Source organism: Periplaneta americana, chromosome 9, assembly GCF_040183065.1.
Source record: "Periplaneta americana isolate PAMFEO1 chromosome 9, P.americana_PAMFEO1_priV1, whole genome shotgun sequence".
Taxonomy (NCBI): domain Eukaryota; kingdom Metazoa; phylum Arthropoda; class Insecta; order Blattodea; family Blattidae; genus Periplaneta; species Periplaneta americana.
In genome coordinates this window covers 4,572,912-4,592,641 of record NC_091125.1, presented here as the reverse complement: position 1 = coordinate 4,592,641, position 19,730 = coordinate 4,572,912, and the positions used below count along the sequence as shown (strand labels likewise).

Here is a 19,730-nt window from a genome sequence, read left to right as displayed (position 1 = left end):
CATTTCAAACTGGGAACTTACTTTAGAATAACTTTTATGTAATAAGTGTAACCTTCTAGCAAATACCATATCAATGTAAGAGTCTGATCCGTTGCCAAGCAACTGACTCAGATAGTGAAATTTTCGTTATTCATTTAAAAACTCGAGCATAAACGTTTAAGGGAAGTTTGTCAAATATCGTACACATTCCTAATATCGCACACCCAGACAAAAACCACAGAGTAGTTACTTCGTTAGCAGGTGCGTCACTGGCCTCCATCAGTGTTGTCAGGGGGAGGGAAATTTCCTGAAAAAAATGGGATAGTCATATTCGTAGAGAGAAAAGGGAATTGTTGCTAAATAACGGTAAATTTCTTTTGAAATAATAAGCGAATAGGTGCCGTACTAGTTTTTTTACGATTTTTTTAAAATGTTAATAATAAATATGAAAAAAATTACAAGAAGCCTATTTCTCTTTAGTAACGCTATAGATGTAGACGTTCAAGAAGCGGTGTATGCAACAATTAATTTTACAAACTATATACCTATAATTCTATTTTAGTTTTTTACTTACAAGAAAATTCATTCAACAATTGGATAAAAACAGTTACGTTTCCGCATTTTCTTATATAAAAATTTGTAACTACATTCGTCACTATTAACCTAGCCTAGCTTTGATTTCCAATTAAGGAACAGTTCAGAATGTTCACGTGACAGGTAACTTACTGGTTTTTATTAGGCCGCCTCATAAGTAACGACGGATTAATAATTCTGGTGTTTTGTAAGTTTTTTTAGTTTGGCAATGAGATTTATAGGATCCTGTGGTTATTACAGCGTATTGTAAGCAAGCCACAATCGCCAATAACTGTTAAAACAAAATGGAGGTGATAAAGTTTCCGAATAGAGTGCTTTCAAAGTAAGCATAGGAAAAGATTTGTGAGAGGGAAGTGGAATATGGAGAGGAGTACGACAAAGATACTCTTTGTCACCTACCCTGTTCAACATCTACTTGATGGATTTAGTGAAGAACTGTTTTCAGAACATGGGAGGGGTGATAGTAGGAGGAAGAAGAATAAAGTGCATAAGATTTGCTATGATATGGCATTGTTAGCAGAAGAGGAGATGATACTAAAGTATATGCTACTGGAGCTAAATAACAGCTGTGAGCAGTATGGGATGAAGATAATTGCAAACAAGACGAAGAGCATGGTTATAGGAAGAAAAATAAAGAAGGTAAACGTGCGAATACTAAATGAGGCAGTAGAGCAAGTGGACAGCTTCAAATACTTGGGGTGTACTATAAGCAGTAACATGAGCTGCTGCCAGGAAGTCAAAAGGAGGATAGCAATGGCAAAGGAAGCTTTTAATAAAAAAAGGAGAATCTTCTGCGAACCTCTGGAAAAGGAACTAAGGGAGAGACTAGTGAAGTGCTTTGTGTGGAGTGTGGCATTGTATGGAGCAGAAACATGGACATTACTACGAAGTAGAGAGAAACGACTAGAAGCATTTGAAATGTGGATATAGAGAAGAATGTAGCGTGTGAAATGGACAGACAAAATAAGGAATGAAGCTATGGTGGAAAGAGTGGGTGAAACTGATCAGGAATAAAAAAGGACATGGGCTGTGTCACTGGCTAAAAACAAACTGCTAATGGAAGGATGCACCGGAAGGAGTAGTGAACGGGAGAAAATTTCGAGGCAGAAGAAGATATCATAAAATAGACAATATTAAGATAGGCTATGCGGAATTATTCTGTCTTCGAAAAGTTTAAAAACAATTTACAAGGAGAAAGAAACGTCAATATACCTATTTAGCGAAATTTTTGTCTAAATAGGGAAATTTTTTGGAGTTTGGAGGGAAAACCCCTGACAACAATGCCTCAGGTGATCTTCATCCTCGGTGAAGCTGCTGATTTATCTGAAAGCTGTAATTAAAACGTTAGCTCAAAGAAATTGTGTGAAATATTTGATACGATAAATACAGTAAGAATTATCTTTCATTTGTTTATTAGGTTTCAGAGTTGAGTCTATTATTCATGCACAACGGCCTAACACGTTATTTTAGCATATACGTCTACTGACACCGAAATTTATCTTGGTAGCTCATACCCCTCGTACTAGTTGCGTAAATTACATTTCCTTCGTGTGAAAGCAAAGTTAAGTTCTTTAGTTGCTTATTTTAAACGAAACTGTATTAACTAATACATTATTTATTGTCGCAGGAAGTAATCCCAGCGAAATTTATTTGACGAAATTAGACCGTTATTTCGCTATGTGATTACTTGACATTCGATTTACAGTTAAGAGAAAATTTCGGAAAAAAAAACCCAAACAGATAAATAGCCCAAGCGGGTATCGAACCCAAGCGAAAATTTAGTTATGCCTAATACTGCTTTCGTGAAGACATAAGCAATATATTGTAGCACTCATAGTTATTCACAGTAAGACAAAAGAAGTTACAAGTCTGTGGTTGCCTGTTGCCATGGAGAGGCGAAAAACAAATGACAAATGCATATATATATATATATATATATATATATATATATATATATATATATATATATATATATATATATATAAATACTAACAAGGCGAAATACACTGTTTAAAATTTCTCAACCTCTAAGATGTAAGAAACTACGTAAGTAAAGGCAGCATACTAAATAAAAGTCAGAATAATTTCAAACAAACCTAAATAATACAGTAAACGTAGTTTGTACCGCAACTCTGCCATTACCACCTAAAATCCAGTTCGAACTTAAAACCCTAACGAGTGCGATTTATCACCTGGCAACTTAATTCCTTCACAGTTTACTGCCCAAAGGAAGATCCTTCACTGCACACCCAGCATTCTAATATCTTCCCACTTTTTTGCCTTCCTCTTCATCTCTGTATACGGTCCACATATCTTAGTGTCGTCTATCATCTGATACCTTCTTCTGCCCCGAACTCTTCTCCCGTTCGCCATTCCTTCCAGTGCATCCTTCAGTAGGCAGTTTCTTCTCAGCCAGTTGCCCAACCAATTCCTTTTTCTCTTCCTGATCAGTTTCAGCATCATTCTTTCTTCACCCACTCTTTCCAACACAACTTCATTTCTTATTCTCTCTGTCCCTTTCACACGCTCCATTCTTCTCCATATCCACATTTCAAATGCTTCTATTCGTTTCTCTTCACTTCGTCGTAATTCCATGTTTGTCCCATATAGTGCTACACTCCACACAAAGCACTTCACCAGACTTTTCCTTTTTTTTAGAGGTCCGCAGAAAGTGCTCCTTTTCCTATTAAAATCTTCCTTTGCCTTTTGACTTCCTGACAGCTCATGTTACTACTTACATTACACCACAAATATTTAAAGATGTCCACTTGATCTACTTCAGCTGTAGGTCTAAATACCTTCCCTATACAGTATCAGATTTATATTCATATATACACACGTACATTTCAGCACAGATAATCTTTCACCACAATCATCACTATCACTACAAAAACTACTCAGAATCTTGTCATTGTCACTATGTACTATAACTTCACACACATAACACAATTAGTTCGCACTATAATTCGAAAAAAAAATTAGAAACTAAACTCTATACTATCCCGAAAAATCTTACTTACAAACCAATAATTCACAATCTTCTGCCCAAGGGCAGGTCCGTCACTGCAAACCCAGCATTACCCAGTCTTTCCTATTTTCTGCCTTCCTCTTAGTCTCCTCATATGATCCATATATCTTAATGTCGTCTATCATCTGATATCTTCTTCTACCCCGAACTCTTCTCCCGTTCACCATTCCTTCCAGTGCATCCTTCAGTAGGCAGTTTCTTCTCAGCCAGTGACCCAGCCAATTCCTTTTCCTCTTCCTGATCACTTTCAGCATCATTCTTTCTTCACCCACTCTTTCCAACACAGCTTAGTTTCTCTTCTTCTTGCTTTATCACTCTGGGTTCTATCTTTTAAAAACTTATTCATCCAAAGCATCACTCTTTTATCCATTCCCAGCCTAATTAATTTATCTGTTAATGTGTAGTAAGGTAAAAGATACACATTCTTTTTCTCCCTTTGTCCTCCACGTCTTCCTTTCTTTTATTCCCCTCTCCTCCTTTTCTTCCCATTCTCCTTGTTTCACCTAGTTCTCCTTGTCTTCCCCCCTTTTATTCCTCTCCCCTTCTTTTCTTCCCATTCTCCTTGTTTCACCTAGTTCTCCTTGTCTTCCCCTCTTTTATTCCTCTCTCCTCCTTTTCTTCCCATTCGCTTTGTTTCACCTAGTTCTCCTTGTCTTCCCTCTTTTACTCCTCTCTCCCCCTTTTCTTCCCATTCTCTTTGTTTCACCTAGTTCTCCTTGTCTTCCCCCCTTTTATTCCTCTCCCCTCCTTTTCTTCCCATTCTCCTTGTTTCACCTAGTTCTCCTTGTCTTCCCCTCTTTTATTCCTCTCTCCTCCTTTTCTTCCCATTCGCTTTGTTTCACCTAGTTCTCATTGTCTTCCCCCCTTTTATTCCTCTCCCCTCCTTTTCTTCCCATTCTCCTTGTTTCACCTAGTTCTCCTTGTCTTCACTCTTTTATTCCTCTCTCCCCCTTTTCTTCCCATTCTCTTTGTTTCACCTAGTTCTCCTTGTCTTCCGACTTTTATTCCTCTCTCCCCCTTTTCTTCCCATTCTCTTTGTTTCACCTAGTTCTCCTTGTCTTCCCTCTTTTATTCCTCTCTCCTCCTTTTCTTCCCATTCTCTTTGTTTCACCTAGTTCTCCTTGTCTTCCCTCTTTTATTCCTCTCTCACCCTTGTCTTCCCATTCCCTTTGTTTCATCTAGTTCTCCTTGTCTTCCGTCTTTTATTCCTCTCTCCCCCTTTTCTTCCCATTCTCTTTGTTTCACCTAGTTCTCCTTGTCTTCCCTCTTTTATTCCTCTCTCCTCCTTTTCTTCCCATTCTCTTTGTTTCACCTAGTTCTCCTTGTCTTCCCTCTTTTATTCCTCTCTCACCCTTGTCTTCCCATTCCCTTTGTTTCATCTAGTTCTCCTTGTCTTCCCTCTTTTATTCCTCTCTCCCCCTTGTCTTCCCATTCTCTTTGATTCACCTAGTTCTCCTTGTCTTCCCCTCTTTTATTCCTCTCTCCTCCTTTTCTTCCCATTCTCCTTGTTTCACCTACTTCTTCACGTCTTCCCCTCTTTTATTCCGCTCTCCCCCTTGTCTTTCCATTCTCTTTGTTTCACCTAGTTCTCCTTGTCTTCCCCCCTTTTATTCCTCTCTCCCCTTGTCTTCCCATTCTCTTTGTTTCACCTAGTTCTCCTTGCCTTCCCTCTTTTATTCCTCTCTCCCCCTTGTCTTCCCATTCTCTTTGTTTCACCTAGTTCTCCTTGCCTTCCCTCTTTTATTCCTCTCTCCCCTTGTCTTCCCATTCTCTTTGTTTCACCTAGTTCTCCTTGCCTTCCCCTCTTTTATTCCTCTCTCCTCCTTTTCTTCCCATTCTCCTTGTTTCACCTACTTCTTCACGTCTTCCCCTCTTTCATTCCTCTCTCCCCCTTTTCTTCCCATTCTCCTTGTTTCACCTAGTTCTCCTTGTCTTCCCCTCTTTTATTCCTCTCTCCTCCTTTTCTTCCCATTCTCTTTGTTTCACCTAGTACTCCACGTCTTCCCCTCTTTTATTCCTCTCTCCTCCTTTTCTTCCCATTCTCTTTGTTTCACCTACTTCTTCACGTCTTCCCCTCTTTTATTCCTCTCTCCCCCTTTTCTTCCCATTCTCCTTGTTTCACCTAGTTCTCCTTGTCTTCCCCTCTTTTATTCCTCTCTCCTCCTTTTCTTCCCATTCTCTTTGTTTCACCTAGTACTCCACGTCTTCCCCTCTTTTATTCCTCTCTCCTCCTTTTCTTCCCATTCTCCTTGTTTCACCTACTTCTTCACGTCCTCCCCTCTTTTATTCCTCTCTCCCCCTTTTCTTCCCATTCTCCTTGTTTCACCTAGTTCTCCTTGTCTTCCCCTCTTTTATTCCTCTCTCCTCCTTTTCTTCCCATTCTCTTTGTTTCACCTAGTACTCCACGTCTTCCCCTCTTTTATTCCTCTCTCCTCCTTTTCTTCCCATTCTCCTTGTTTCACCTACTTCTTCACGTCTTCCCCTCTTTTATTCCTCTCTCCCCCTTTTCTTCCCATTCTCCTTGTTTCACCTAGTTCTCCTTGTCTTCCCCTCTTTTATTCCTCTCTCCTCCTTTTCTTCCCATTCTCTTTGTTTCACCTAGTTCTCCTTGTCTTCCCCTCTTTTATTCCTCCCTCCTCCTTTTCTTCCCATTCTCCTTGTTTCACCTACTTCTTCACGTCTTCCCCTCTTTTATTCCTCTCTCCCCCTTTACTTCCCATTCTCCTAGTTTCACCTAGTTCACCACGTCTTCCCCTCTTTTATTCCTCTCTCCTACTTTTCTTCCCGTTCCCTTTGTTTCATCTCGTTCTCCACGTCTTCCCCTCTTTTATTCCTCTCTCCTCCTTTTCTTCCCACTCTCCTTGTTTCACCTACTTCTTCACGTCTTCCCCTCTTTTATTCCTCTCTCCTCCTTTTCTTCCCATTCTCTTTGTTTCACCTAGTTCTCCTTGTCTTCCCCTCTTTTATTCCTCTCTCCTTCTTTTCTTCCCATTCTCTTTGTTTCACCTACTTCTTCACGTCTTCCCCTCTTTTATTCCTCTCTCCCCCTTTTCTTCCCATTCTCCTTGTTTCACCTAGTCCTCCTTGTCTTCCCCTCTTTTATTCCTCTCTCCTTCTTTTCTTCCCATTCTCTTTGTTTCACCTACTTCTTCACGTCTACCCCTCTTTTATTCCTCTCTCCCCCTTTTCTTCCCATTCTCTTTGTTTCACCTAGTTCTCCTTGTCTTCCCTCTTTTATTCCTCCCTCCCCCTTTTCTTCCCATTCTCTTTGTTTCACCTAGTTCTCCTTGTCTTCCCTCTTTTATTCCTCTCTCCCCCTTGTCTAGTTCTCCACGTCTTCCCCTCTTTTATTCCTCTCTCCCCCTTTTCTTCCCAATCTCTTTGTTTCACCTAGTTCTCCACGTCTTCCCCTCTTTTATTCCTCTCTCCCCCTTTTCTTCTCATTCTCCTTGTTTCACCTAGTTCTCCTTGTCTTCCCCTCTTTTATTCCTCTCTCCTCCTTTTCTTCCCATTCTCTTTGTTTCACCTAGTTCTCCTTGTCTTCCCCTCTTTTATTCCTCTCTCCTCCTTTTCTTCCCATTCGCTTTGTTTCACCTAGTTCTCCTTGTCTTCCCTCTTTTACTCCTCTCTCCCCCTTTTCTTCCCATTCTCTTTGTTTCACCTAGTTCTCCTTGTCTTCCCCCCTTTTATTCCTCTCCCCTCCTTTTCTTCCCATTCTACTTGTTTCACCTAGTTCTCCTTGTCTTCCCCTCTTTTATTCCTCTCTCCTCCTTTTCTTCCCTTTCGCTTTGTTTCACCTAGTTCTCCTTGCCTTCCCCCCTTTTATTCCTCTCCCCTCCTTTTCTTCCCATTCTCCTTGTTTCACCTAGTTCTCCTTGTCTTCACTCTTTTATTCCTCTCTCCCCCTTTTCTTCCCATTCTCTTTGTTTCACCTAGTTCTCCTTGTCTTCCGTCTTTTATTCCTCTCTCCCCCTTTTCTTCCCATTCTCTTTGTTTCACCTAGTTCTCCTTGTCTTCCCTCTTTTATTCCTCTCTCCTCCTTTTCTTCCCATTCTCTTTGTTTCACCTAGTTCTCCTTGTCTTCCCTCTTTTATTCCTCTCTCACCCTTGTCTTCCCATTCCCTTTGTTTCATCTAGTTCTCCTTGTCTTCCCTCTTTTATTCCTCTCTCCCCCTTGTCTTCCCATTCTCTTTGATTCACCTAGTTCTCCATGTCTTCCCCTCTTTTATTCCTCTCTCCTCCTTTTCTTCCCATTCTCCTTGTTTCACCTACTTCTTCACGTCTTCCCCTCTTTTATTCCGCTCTCCCCCTTGTCTTCCCATTCTCCTTGTTTCACCTACTTCTTCACGTCTTCCCCTCTTTTATTCCGCTCTCCCCCTTGTCTTCCCATTCTCTTTGATTCACCTAGTTCTCCTTGTCTTCCCCTCTTTTATTCCTCTCTCCTCCTTTTCTTCCCATTCTCCTTGTTTCACCTACTTCTTCACGTCTTCCCCTCTTTTATTCCGCTCTCCCCCTTGTCTTCCCATTCTCTTTGTTTCACCTAGTTCTCCTTGTCTTCCCCCCTTTTATTCCTCTCTCCCCTTGTCTTCCCATTCTCTTTGTTTCACCTAGTTCTCCTTGCCTTCCCTCTTTTATTCCTCTCTCCCCCTTGTCTTCCCATTCTCTTTGTTTCACCTAGTTCTCCTTGCCTTCCCTCTTTTATTCCTCTCTCCCCTTGTCTTCCCATTCTCTTTGTTTCACCTAGTTCTCCTTGCCTTCCCCTCTTTTATTCCTCTCTCCTCCTTTTCTTCCCATTCTCCTTGTTTCACCTACTTCTTCACGTCTTCCCCTCTTTTATTCCTCTCTCCCCCTTTTCTTCCCATTCTCCTTGTTTCACCTAGTTCTCCTTGTCTTCCCCTCTTTTATTCCTCTCTCCTCCTTTTCTTCCCATTCTCTTTGTTTCACCTAGTACTCCACGTCTTCCCCTCTTTTATTCCTCTCTCCTCCTTTTCTTCCCATTCTCTTTGTTTCACCTACTTCTTCACGTCTTCCCCTCTTTTATTCCTCTCTCCCCCTTTTCTTCCCATTCTCCTTGTTTCACCTAGTTCTCCTTGTCTTCCCCTCTTTTATTCCTCTCTCCTCCTTTTCTTCCCATTCTCTTTGTTTCACCTAGTACTCCACGTCTTCCCCTCTTTTATTCCTCTCTCCTCCTTTTCTTCCCATTCTCCTTGTTTCACCTACTTCTTCACGTCTTCCCCTCTTTTATTCCTCTCTCCCCCTTTTCTTCCCATTCTCCTTGTTTCACCTAGTTCTCCTTGTCTTCCCCTCTTTTATTCCTCTCTCCTCCTTTTCTTCCCATTCTCTTTGTTTCACCTAGTACTCCACGTCTTCCCCTCTTTTATTCCTCTCTCCTCCTTTTCTTCCCATTCTCCTTGTTTCACCTACTTCTTCACGTCTTCCCCTCTTTTATTCCTCTCTCCCCCTTTTCTTCCCATTCTCCTTGTTTCACCTAGTTCTCCTTGTCTTCCCCTCTTTTATTCCTCTCTCCTCCTTTTCTTCCCATTCTCCTTGTCTTCCCCTCTTTTATTCCTCCCTCCTCCTTTTCTTCCCATTCTCCTTGTATCACCTACTTCTTCACGGCTTCCCCTCTTTTATTCCTCTCTCCCCCTTTACTTCCCATTCTCCTAGTTTCACCTACTTCTCCACGTCTTCCCCTCTTTTATTCCTCTCTCCTACTTTTCTTCCCATTCCCTTTGTTTCATCTAGTTCTCCACGTCTTCCCCTCTTTTATTCCTCTCTCCTCCTTTTCTTCCCATTCTCCTTGTTTCACCTACTTCTTCACGTCTTCCCCTCTTTTATTCCTCTCTCCTCCTTTTCTTCCCATTCTCTTTGTTTCACCTAGTTCTCCTTGTCTTCCCCTCTTTTATTCCTCTCTCCTTCTTTTCTTCCCATTCTCTTTATTTCACCTACTTCTTCACGTCTTCCCCTCTTTTATTCCTCTCTCCCCCTTTTCTTCCCATTCTCCTTGTTTCACCTAGTCCTCCTTGTCTTCCCCTCTTTTATTCCTCTCTCCTTCTTTTCTTCCCATTCTCTTTGTTTCACCTACTTCTTCACGTCTTCCCCTCTTTTATTCCTCTCTCCCCCTTTTCTTCCCATTCTCTTTGTTTCACCTAGTTCTCCTTGTCTTCCCTCTTTTATTCCTCTCTCCCCCTTTTCTTCCCATTCTCTTTGTTTCACCTAGTTCTCCTTGTCTTCCCTCTTTTATTCCTCTCTCCCCCTTGTCTAGTTCTCCACGTCTTCCCCTCTTTTATTCCTCTCCCCCCCTTTTCTTCCCAATCTCTTTGTTTCACCTAGTTCTCCACGTCTTCCCCTCTTTTATTCCTCTCTCCCCCTTTTCTTCTCATTCTCCTTGTTTCACCTAGTTCTCCTTGTCTTCCCCTCTTTTATTCCTCTCTCCTCCTTTTCTTCCCATTCTCTTTGTTTCACCTAGTTCTCCTTGTCTTCCCCTCTTTTATTCCTCTCTCCCCCTTTTCTTCCCATTCTCTTTGTTTCACCTAGTTCTCCTTGTCTTCTCCTCTTTTATTCCTCTCTCCTCCTTTTCTTCCCATTCTCTTTGTTTCACCTAGTTCTCCTTGTCTTCCCCTCTTTTATTCCTCTCTCCCCCTTTTCTTCCCATTCTCTTTGTTTCACCTAGTTCTCCTTGTCTTCCCCTCTTTTATTCCTCTCTCCCCCTTTTCTTCCCATTCTCTTTGTTTCACCTAGTCCTCCTTGTGTTCCCCTCTTTTCTTTCCACTCTTCCCCTTGACTTCCACTTTTATTCGCCCCTGTTCTCCTTTTAATCCCCTTGTTCTCCTTGTCTCACTTAGTTCTACCTAAATAAACGCAGCTCAGTAAGTCTGTGTGTCTGTCTGCAGGTGATCCCACTCATACGTAGATCTAGATAAAGATAATCTTACTGTATTCATACACATTTATATTCTTTTGTAAAATAAAATGCAATTCATTATAACATTCATCATGTGCAATAATATCAGTTTAAACACAGTAAATTATAACAAGTAACATGGTGTACGATATCAGGAACACTTTTATATCTATAACCACATAAAACATTTTTGAGGGGATAATATCGTTCATCATATAAAATTAAAATGAACATCAGCTACTCCGTGTTCAATTCTGAATGAGAGCTTCCGATACTTGTTCATATAATCCATGAGATCATCTTCACAGAGCAAGCCTAATCCTCAAAGCACAGATAAACGATGTAGGTCATGTTTGTTGCTAACATTAGGTATTGTTCTTTTGTTTTGTCAACAAATGAATGCAGCGGAGTATTAAAAATAACAGATAAATTTCATCCATGTTATTACTACAACCAAAGTCCATTCAATTTTTCATTTATTAAGGACGAAATTAGTGTTACAACAAAGTATTACAAATATATTCTTGAAACTTACTTCTACACAAAAGTTTTAGTTGAACACTGCGTCAATGAATTTCTGTACAACTGGCCACAATTCTAGGAATTTCTTCGACGAAACCTTCTAAGAATTGTTACTTATTTACTTACTGGCTTTTAAGGAACCCGGAGGTTCATTGCCGCCCTCACATAAGCCCGCCATTGGTCCCTATCCTGAGCAAGATTAATCCAGTCTGTACCATCATATCCAACCTCCCTCAAATCTATTTTAATATTATCTTCCCACCTACGTCTCGGCCTCACCAAAGGTCTTTTTCCCTCCGGCCTCCCAACTAACACTCTATATGCATTTCTGGATTCGCCCATACGTGCTACATGTCCTGCCCATCTCAAACGTCTGGATTTAATGTTCCTAATTATGTCAGGTGAAGAATACAATGCGTGCAGTTCTGTGGTGTGTAACTTTCTCCATTCTCCTGTAACTTCATCCCTCTTAGCCCCAAATATTTTCCTAAGCACCTTATTCTCAAACATCCTTAACCTATCTTCCTCTCTCAAAGTGAGAGTCCAAGTTCCACAACCGTACAGAACAACCGGTAATATAACTGTTTTATAAATTCTAACTTTCAGCTTTTTGACAGAAGACTAGATACCAAAAGCTTCTCAACCGAATAATAACAGGCATTTCCCATATTTATTCTGCGTTTAATTTCCTCCCGAGTGTCATTTATATTTGTTACTGTTGCTCCCAGATATTTGAATTTTTCCACCTATTCGAAAGATAAATCTTCAATTTTCATATTTCCATTTCGAAGAATATTCTGGTCACGAGACATAATCATATACTTCGTCTTTTCGGAGATTTACTTCCAAACCTATCGCTTTACTTGCTTGAAGTAAAATTCCCGTATTTTCCCTGATCGTTTGTGGATTTTCTCCTATCATATTCACGTCATCCGCATAGACAAGCAGCTGATGTAACCCGTTCAATTCCAAACCCTCTCTGTTATCCTGAACTTTCCTAATGGCATATTCTAGAGTGAAGTTAAAAAGTAAAGGTGATAGTGCATCTCCCTGCCTAAGAATTGTTTACAGCTAAATTTAATATTTTCTTGTTCACTTGACAAAAAGTACTTAGTTTTAAAAAAGGGACATTGTTTAAAAAATGAAAATACAAAGTGCGAAACTTAAGACATTCGGAAGAACCAGAAATTATTAAATCAGTAGAATCATCTGTCTTCGGTTAGGCAATGCAAGCAATCCAATGATGTCGTGAACGTAAAAACAAGTGACGAAAGCTCGCATTGAACATTTAACACGGGGAATAACACATGAAAACAGACTACTTTTGAAAAACATTTGAGTTGTGAGCGTCCTATTCCCTGTACTAGTTTTATAACTCATCCTTTGTGTACGATATTTGGCATACTTCCCCTACAAAATAAAAGCACAATGAAGCAGAAAGTGAAAGTACTTACAAGCCAGAGGTGAACCGGGCAGGCTGGCATTACCTGAAACAGAAGAGCAGAGGTTACCAAGACAACGTAACAAGGAACAGAAACACATTCCGAAATATCTTACTCAACGTTCTTGAAAACTATAGAAATATAAGAAAAAATATAATCTTAAAGAACCGAGTTATCTCTGTCAATTAATCCATAATCATAATCATCAACTTTAATCCCTAACACTAGAATATTTAGAATCTTACTGTTTAGTGCTAGCTATTGCATTTTTATACTGACTATACTTCTGTTGTGAAGAACCATCATTATGATGCTTAAAAATATATTGCTAACGCATTACATTACATGTTACACAACCAAATCAGTTTTCCATGCATATTAAGGCAATATGAAACAAGGGGTCAAAGTGACCCCCTCAGTTTTTCTAGGTATGTCACCATATCCAGTCTTCCCAGTGTTAATGAACTTCTCAAGGTTTCAGTCCCTTTATTATACCGTGTTTTGTTCTGGATATAGGACGTAAGGACTGAACATTGCCGTAAGAAATCTATGTGGGTATAAAAACAATGAAAAAATAACTTAATCAGTGGATTACGTTTAGAAATGTTTTGTAAAAAAAAAAAAAGAAACATCAGCCTTGTTCTTAGCAACCATAAGTGATGTTCTCTTGTTTTACAAATTGTCGAAACTTTCTAATTCCTGAACATGATCCACTGATTAAGTTATTTCTTCATTTTTTAATACACAGGTTTCTTATGGCAATGTTAAATCCATATGACCTATACCAGAAAAACACACTGTATACAAATGATGTTATTGTTTATGGTTTAACTGAATTAAATGAATTTTAGTATGTAGTCTACACTAATCTCGGTTAAGAGAGAAGTTTTTTATGATATTCTTATTGAATTTGGTATTCCCAAGAAACTAGTTCGATTAATTAAAATGTGTCTCAGTGAAACGTACAGCAGAGTCCGTATAGGTCAGTTTCTGTCAGATGCGTTTCCAATTCACTGCGGGCTAAAGCAAGGAGATGCACTATCACCTTTACATTTTAACTTTGCTCTAAAGTATGCCATTAGGAAAGTCGAGGATAACAGAGAGGGTTTGGAATTGAACGGGTTACATCAGCTGCTTGTCTATGCGGATGACGTGAATATGTTAGGAGAAAATCCACAAACGATTGGGGGTAAATACGGGAATTTTACTTGAAGCAAGTAAAGAGATAGGTTTGGAAGTAAATCCCGAAAAGACTAAGTATATGATTATGTCTCGTGACGAGAATACTCTACGAAATGGAAATATAAAAATTGGAAATTTATCCTTTGAAGACGTGGAAAAATTCAAATATCTTGGAGCAACGGTAACAAATACCAATGATACTTGGGAGGAAATTAAACGCAGAATAAATATGGGAAATGCCTGTTATTATTCGGTTGAAAAACTTTTATCATCCAGTCTGCTGTCAAAAAATCCGAAAGTTAGAATTTATAAAACAGTTATATTACCGGTTGTTCTTTATGGTTGTGAAACTTGGACTCTCACTTTGAGAGAAGAACATAGGTTAAGGGTGTTCGAGAATAAGGTGCTTAGGAAAATATTTGGGGCTAAGAGGGATGAAGTTACAGGAGAATGGAGAAAGTTACACACCACAGAACTGCACGCATTGTATTCTTCACCTGACATAATTAGGAACATTAAATTGCAGACGTTTGAGGTGGGCAGGGCATGTAGCACGTATGAGCGAATCCAGAAATGCATATAGAGTGTTAGTTGGGAGGCCGGAGGGAAAAAGACCTTTAGGGAGGCCGAGACGTAGATGGGAAGATAATATTAAAATGTATTTGAGGGAGGTGGGATATGATGATAGAGACTGGATTAATCTTGCTCAGGATAGGGACCAATGGCGGGCTTATGTGAGGGCGGCAATGAACCTCCGGGTTCCTTAAAAGCCAGTAAGTAAGTAAGTAAGTAAGCCTACACTAAAATAATGGCTGACATAACAAACTTACTTGAAAAATCACCAAAAATGACTAAAAATTATAGAGGAATCTCCCTACTGTGTAGTGCATCAAAATTATTTGCAAGCATTTTGAAAACGAAAAAAGGATAAATTTTATGAAAATAACTTGGAAAAAGGAGAAAGTGGCATTAGATTCTAAATATTGGTAGAAACAGAAAAACAAAGAATATTTTTCTTTCAGTGTTGCACTCGCAACTTCAATGGTGGATTATTTCTTCGGTAATTATGTTAACAGTCATGACAACGCCGAAAAAAATATAAAAATCGTATTTTCGAAGTTAATGTCGGTTTCAGAGCATTTACTTGTGGTTAAAAAGTGGCGGTCAAGGGATAAAAGTTTGTTCTGTGTTTATTTGATGTGGTAGAATGTGGCTCTTCGGTGACCAGAAGTCCGTATGCATCTAAGATGGTGATGTTAATGTGGCAACGATTTTTCCTAATGTATTATAGAATTATAGAAACCAAAATAGATAAACCCAAGGCACCTTCACAAACAGAAAATGTTAAAAAAACTATTCTAAAAAACAGTTCATAATTAAAACCATTTAAATAAACATACAATATTAAAAACAAAACCAAAACAATAAATTCCAAACTTAATAAAGTAACAAGTAAATGTTTACGATTAGAAGAAAAAACCCAAATACCACAAAAAATATAATAGAAAAAAAAGATAATTTTCATTAGTTTTAATAATTTAATAAAAATATTGGTCTTGTAAACCAAAAATAAGGGAAACCTTTTAAAACTTCAGAAAAAAGATTATATCTTTTCATTAATTCCCAAAACTAATATTTTAAATAAACTATTTTCTGACATTAAAAATATTATAATTATTATACTAACTACAACTATAATCTTCACACAAATAAGTCATCCATTGGCAATAGGACTTATATTATTAATTCAAACAATCATTGTATGCATAATAAGAGGTTTATTATCACAAAGATTTTGATTCCCATATATTCTATTTCTAATAGCCTATATTTATGACAATCACTTTCATCACATAATAATATATTCCTAAGTTATAATAGTGTCAAAAGTCTTGTAATCAAGATCTATTATAATTATAGTTCATGGATTTAAATCTAGTTGGCGTTTGTGTACTTAGTAAATTTGAGTAGGCCTATATTCCGCGAAAACAGATAATTGAGTCTTTCGGTTAACGACCGTGGAGGAAGTAGGAGTGCGTGGTTTATGTGACGGTTGTCAGTGAACAGTTTTGGCATTTTCAAAGGGGCCGTTCTTGAATACTGAAGAACTGCAGTGTTTTTTTTTTGTAAGACATGGCGAATTGTGGGATAAATGTATTTATAAAAATTGTGGAATTGTCGTGAATATGTGATGGAAAAGTAACGTGTTTCGTTGTGGAAAATCAGTTGAAATAAAAAGAGGAAGAGGTTTAGTTTTTCAATTACTGTATTTCGTAATACGTTTTTCTCTCGTATTAATTTGTCTCTGGAAACTGTGTCTTATTTTGTTTGTGTGTGCTTAACTAGAGATCCGCTCGGTACTTTCTAGAACGCGAATCGGATTTCAGTAGATCTAGTCATACTGCAGTTGACTGATCGAGTTACTAAGGGAGGTGTGCGTAGATGGTGTTGTAAAAGACATTGTTTGAATTGATGAAGGGAAAATTGGGAAGCAGAAGTATCTACAGTGCAACTCCACAAATAGACGCTCACTCTCGTATACTTCACGACACAAGGTAAGTCAACGCATCCTGTCCCGTACTGCACAGGGCTAACCAGTGCAGTAGTGTGCAGATACTCGTACACGTTGGCAGCAATGCAGGGAACAGAAAATGTGTACTTATGTTGAAGCAGAAGTTACAACTATTGGAACGGTTAAAAAAGGTGAATCAATCAGAGCCATCGCTCAAGAATTTGACATTTCGATCAGAACAATGCATGGCATAGAACAAAATTCATCTAAATACGAGGCATTCTGTAGTGATTATAAGGAGCTTTGTTATTATCAGTTAATTGTAGGATGGAACACAGCTTACTTTGTGAAATTTCCTAAATTTAATCAATAAGGATGGTTTATGTTCTCTCTTGAAGGGTATACACCATTTTAAAATAATTTAATACACAAACACAACTATTACAAGAAATGCTCCATAAGTTTTTGTAGCTTTATTCTCTTCAGCTCTAACGAACAAAAACAATAATCCAGGTTGCCAGGCGACGATAGAAGAGATGCGAAAACAAATTAATGAGGTATATAAACAATTGAATGCTCTTTCATATTTAAGTATAAAAGTATAGGGGTGCCATTTGAAATTTCAAAGTGGGGGTGAGTGTGGTAGGAGGCGAAATCTAAAATGCAATTCAATTTAAATAACTAGTTATTTAGAATGGGATGTTTTGAAATTAATGTATGTAGATACATTTAGACAGTTTTTCCTCCAGAAGTTTGTTTTATGTTTCAAATGTATGTGAACAGGGATTGCTTTTGAACTCTAGACATGATCTTGTAAGATCCAAAATTGCTGCCGCATTAAGAAATAAGGGCTGGATAGTAGAAGAAGAAATATCCTGTCTAGCTGAAAATGGGTCAACGAGACGAGTAGATATTTTAGCGTACAATGCTGACACTAAACAGGGCATCATTGTGGACCCCACGATACGTTTTGAAGTAGAATGTCATCAGTCAGCCGAGGTCCACCTTGAGAAGAAGTCTATCTATGAGCCTACAGTCAGCAATTTCAAGCTGAAATATGCCTTAATTCGTGTTGAGGTATTCGGCTTGCTCCTAGGTGCTCGAGGGACTATACCAGCTTTTTTCGAAGAATTTCGGCGGCAGTTTGCTCTGCCAACATCTCTGAGGGATGACATTGTGATAATTGTATTAAAAAATCCTGCCAAATCCTAATTAATCACATGGTGCCACATTAATAGCAATTGTAATTTTTCATACCCTTTTCTTTGTTTCCCTTCTTTAAAATTTAATATCTATGTTTACATAATATGTATAATAATTTTTTTGAGGATATACTGAGTCCGTAAGGGCTACCTTCAATGGGGGGCAGTTTACTATTATTATTATTATTATACTTAATCACGGATTTGTTTTGTTATATATTTTCCATATACTACAATATATTATTTAAAATTATGTACGTTAATTATTTATGTTTCGGTCCGCACGCCATAAAAAACATTGTACAGCCCTTATGTTTACCAATGTCCGCAGTACTCCGTAGAAAGACAGAGTTCGTGCCTCGTCTCGCACACGTACCGTTGCTGTGTCTATTTGTGGAGTTCCACTGTATATAATTGTGGAGGTGGGTTTTCGGTGGATTGCAACGTGGTAATCCTGGTAATAAGTATATTTAGGCCCGATTGTATAAACCATTTAATCTTAGATCAGAGGTTAAATTGATCATTGTTTCAGCTGAACTTGGAATTTTGTGTTGTATAAAGTCCAATCTGAGATTAATTTGTCTCAAACTAAAGTCAACTTTGACTGAAGAAATTTCTCCGATTAAGTTAGATGATCCAAGTTCAGTTATTTATTTTCTATTTGAAATATACGAGTGACAGATTGTGCAAATAAAATATCCACTATTATTTATATTAATAGATATGGTAGGTACATTTACATATATTTCCTTCAATTTCTTGCCTTAATACACAAACAATCTTATATTTTATAAGGCTCTATCGTGTTCAGCAGTATCAAATAACATAACCTATAATTATATTATGTTTATAACAACCATTAATTATTAATGGATATGATAGGTACATTAATAAATTTTCAATTAACTGTATTAGTAAACGAAAATTGTCGTTTTATAAAGCTTTATTATGTTTAGCAGTATCAAACACCATAACATGGTACCAACTTGGAGAACAGTCAACCTTCTTATTGTCCGCCATTATTTACATTGCAAACAAAAAAAAAACCGTGTCTCCAACACAGTTTACGGAAAGTCGCCAAAAAGTAGTTGTAAAGTCGCTAGATTTCTCATTATCAACAAAGAAAGATTAAATTTTGTCACTATGGGGTGCTAAAAAAGGTAACTAAATCCCAATTTAAGCAATATAAAAGTTAAAAGAAATTGTTGTTGAAAAAGAGTTAAAGTCGCTAGATTGGCAACACTGAACAAACACTGATTGCATTTGAACCAAGGTAATTTGATCGCAGAAACGTTTTATACAATAGAAGAAGTGTCTGAAGTCGGTTCACTTTTCGATCTTCGATCAAAGTTGATCTTTAGTCAGGGAGTTTTATACAATTGGGCCTTAATGTCCCTGTCGAGTCTAGAGACAAGGATACGTTACTTCGTATGACTGAAGGACAAAGGATTTGTTCATCTGTCAGTTGATCACGGCGTCAATTTCCTTGATGACTGAACTGGGGCTCGAATTCAGAACGTGAAGGAAGATGGGGAGCAGGGGAAAGCGGGATCACATGTCTGTCATCGAGCCAGACTGCATCATTTCTTTTCGGCTGTTGCTGAATTATCTTATATCCGCCGCTACGTGTGTGAAAAGTACAGTAAGTTTTGAATTATCTTTATTGAAATTTCGGGTTTTATTGATTATAGGATATCGTTATTGTTTTTATGAGAATTTATGTTGGCTAGATTGCAGAATGGAGCGATGTGATATTATGACGTCAGTTGATGACGTAAGTTTTTGGATGGTAGTGGTTAGGTTGGTAGATATGTAATTTTTTTTATTTCGTGGTTGGTATTCATGAGGTTTGAATGGCGTACCGGTTAAGGATGTGTTTGGATCTGAGAGGATAAAAAGAAGGTTTGGATGGTGAGCGTTTTATTTGTTTTTTTATAAAGATAGGTTTTCGTTTGCTAGGGTAGTAATTATGTATCGAGGATAATGTTTAATTTATTTATTGTAGATATATGTTTTTATTTTTGTTGGTTTTGTATATATGGGTGTGTGTGTGGATCTATTCGTTTTCAGAATGGGATATTGTGATATTGTTTTGCTGATATCCTATTTTGGATAAGAGCGGATGGGCTCTGTTCCAGTATGGGATATCGTGAATTGTTTTGGTGATATCGTATTTTGGATAAGAGCGGTTGGGTTATATTGTAGAATGGGATAACGTCAATTTGTTTTTTAAATTTTTTTAGATAGTTTTATTTATTTATTGTTTTGGTTTACGTCGGCCATGTTGTGACGTCACTGCGATGTGACCTCATTGGCGCCATATTGTGACGTCATAGTTTGTCCAACTTTACGAAAATTAAGCGAT

The 19,730-nt window shown here is 38.2% G+C and overlaps 1 protein-coding gene across 1 annotated transcript in view; it reads left to right on the top strand.

Moving 5' to 3' along the window:
- The first annotated feature begins 15,812 nt into the window (after positions 1-15,812).
- The window catches only part of LOC138705737 (zinc finger and SCAN domain-containing protein 31-like), a 92,246-nt gene continuing 88,328 nt past the window's right edge, over positions 15,813-19,730 (top strand). Inside the window, exon 1 of the mRNA XM_069834307.1 lies at positions 15,813-16,206. The gene's annotated coding sequence lies outside the window, so the exon portion shown is untranslated. The remainder of the gene's footprint in view (positions 16,207-19,730) is intronic.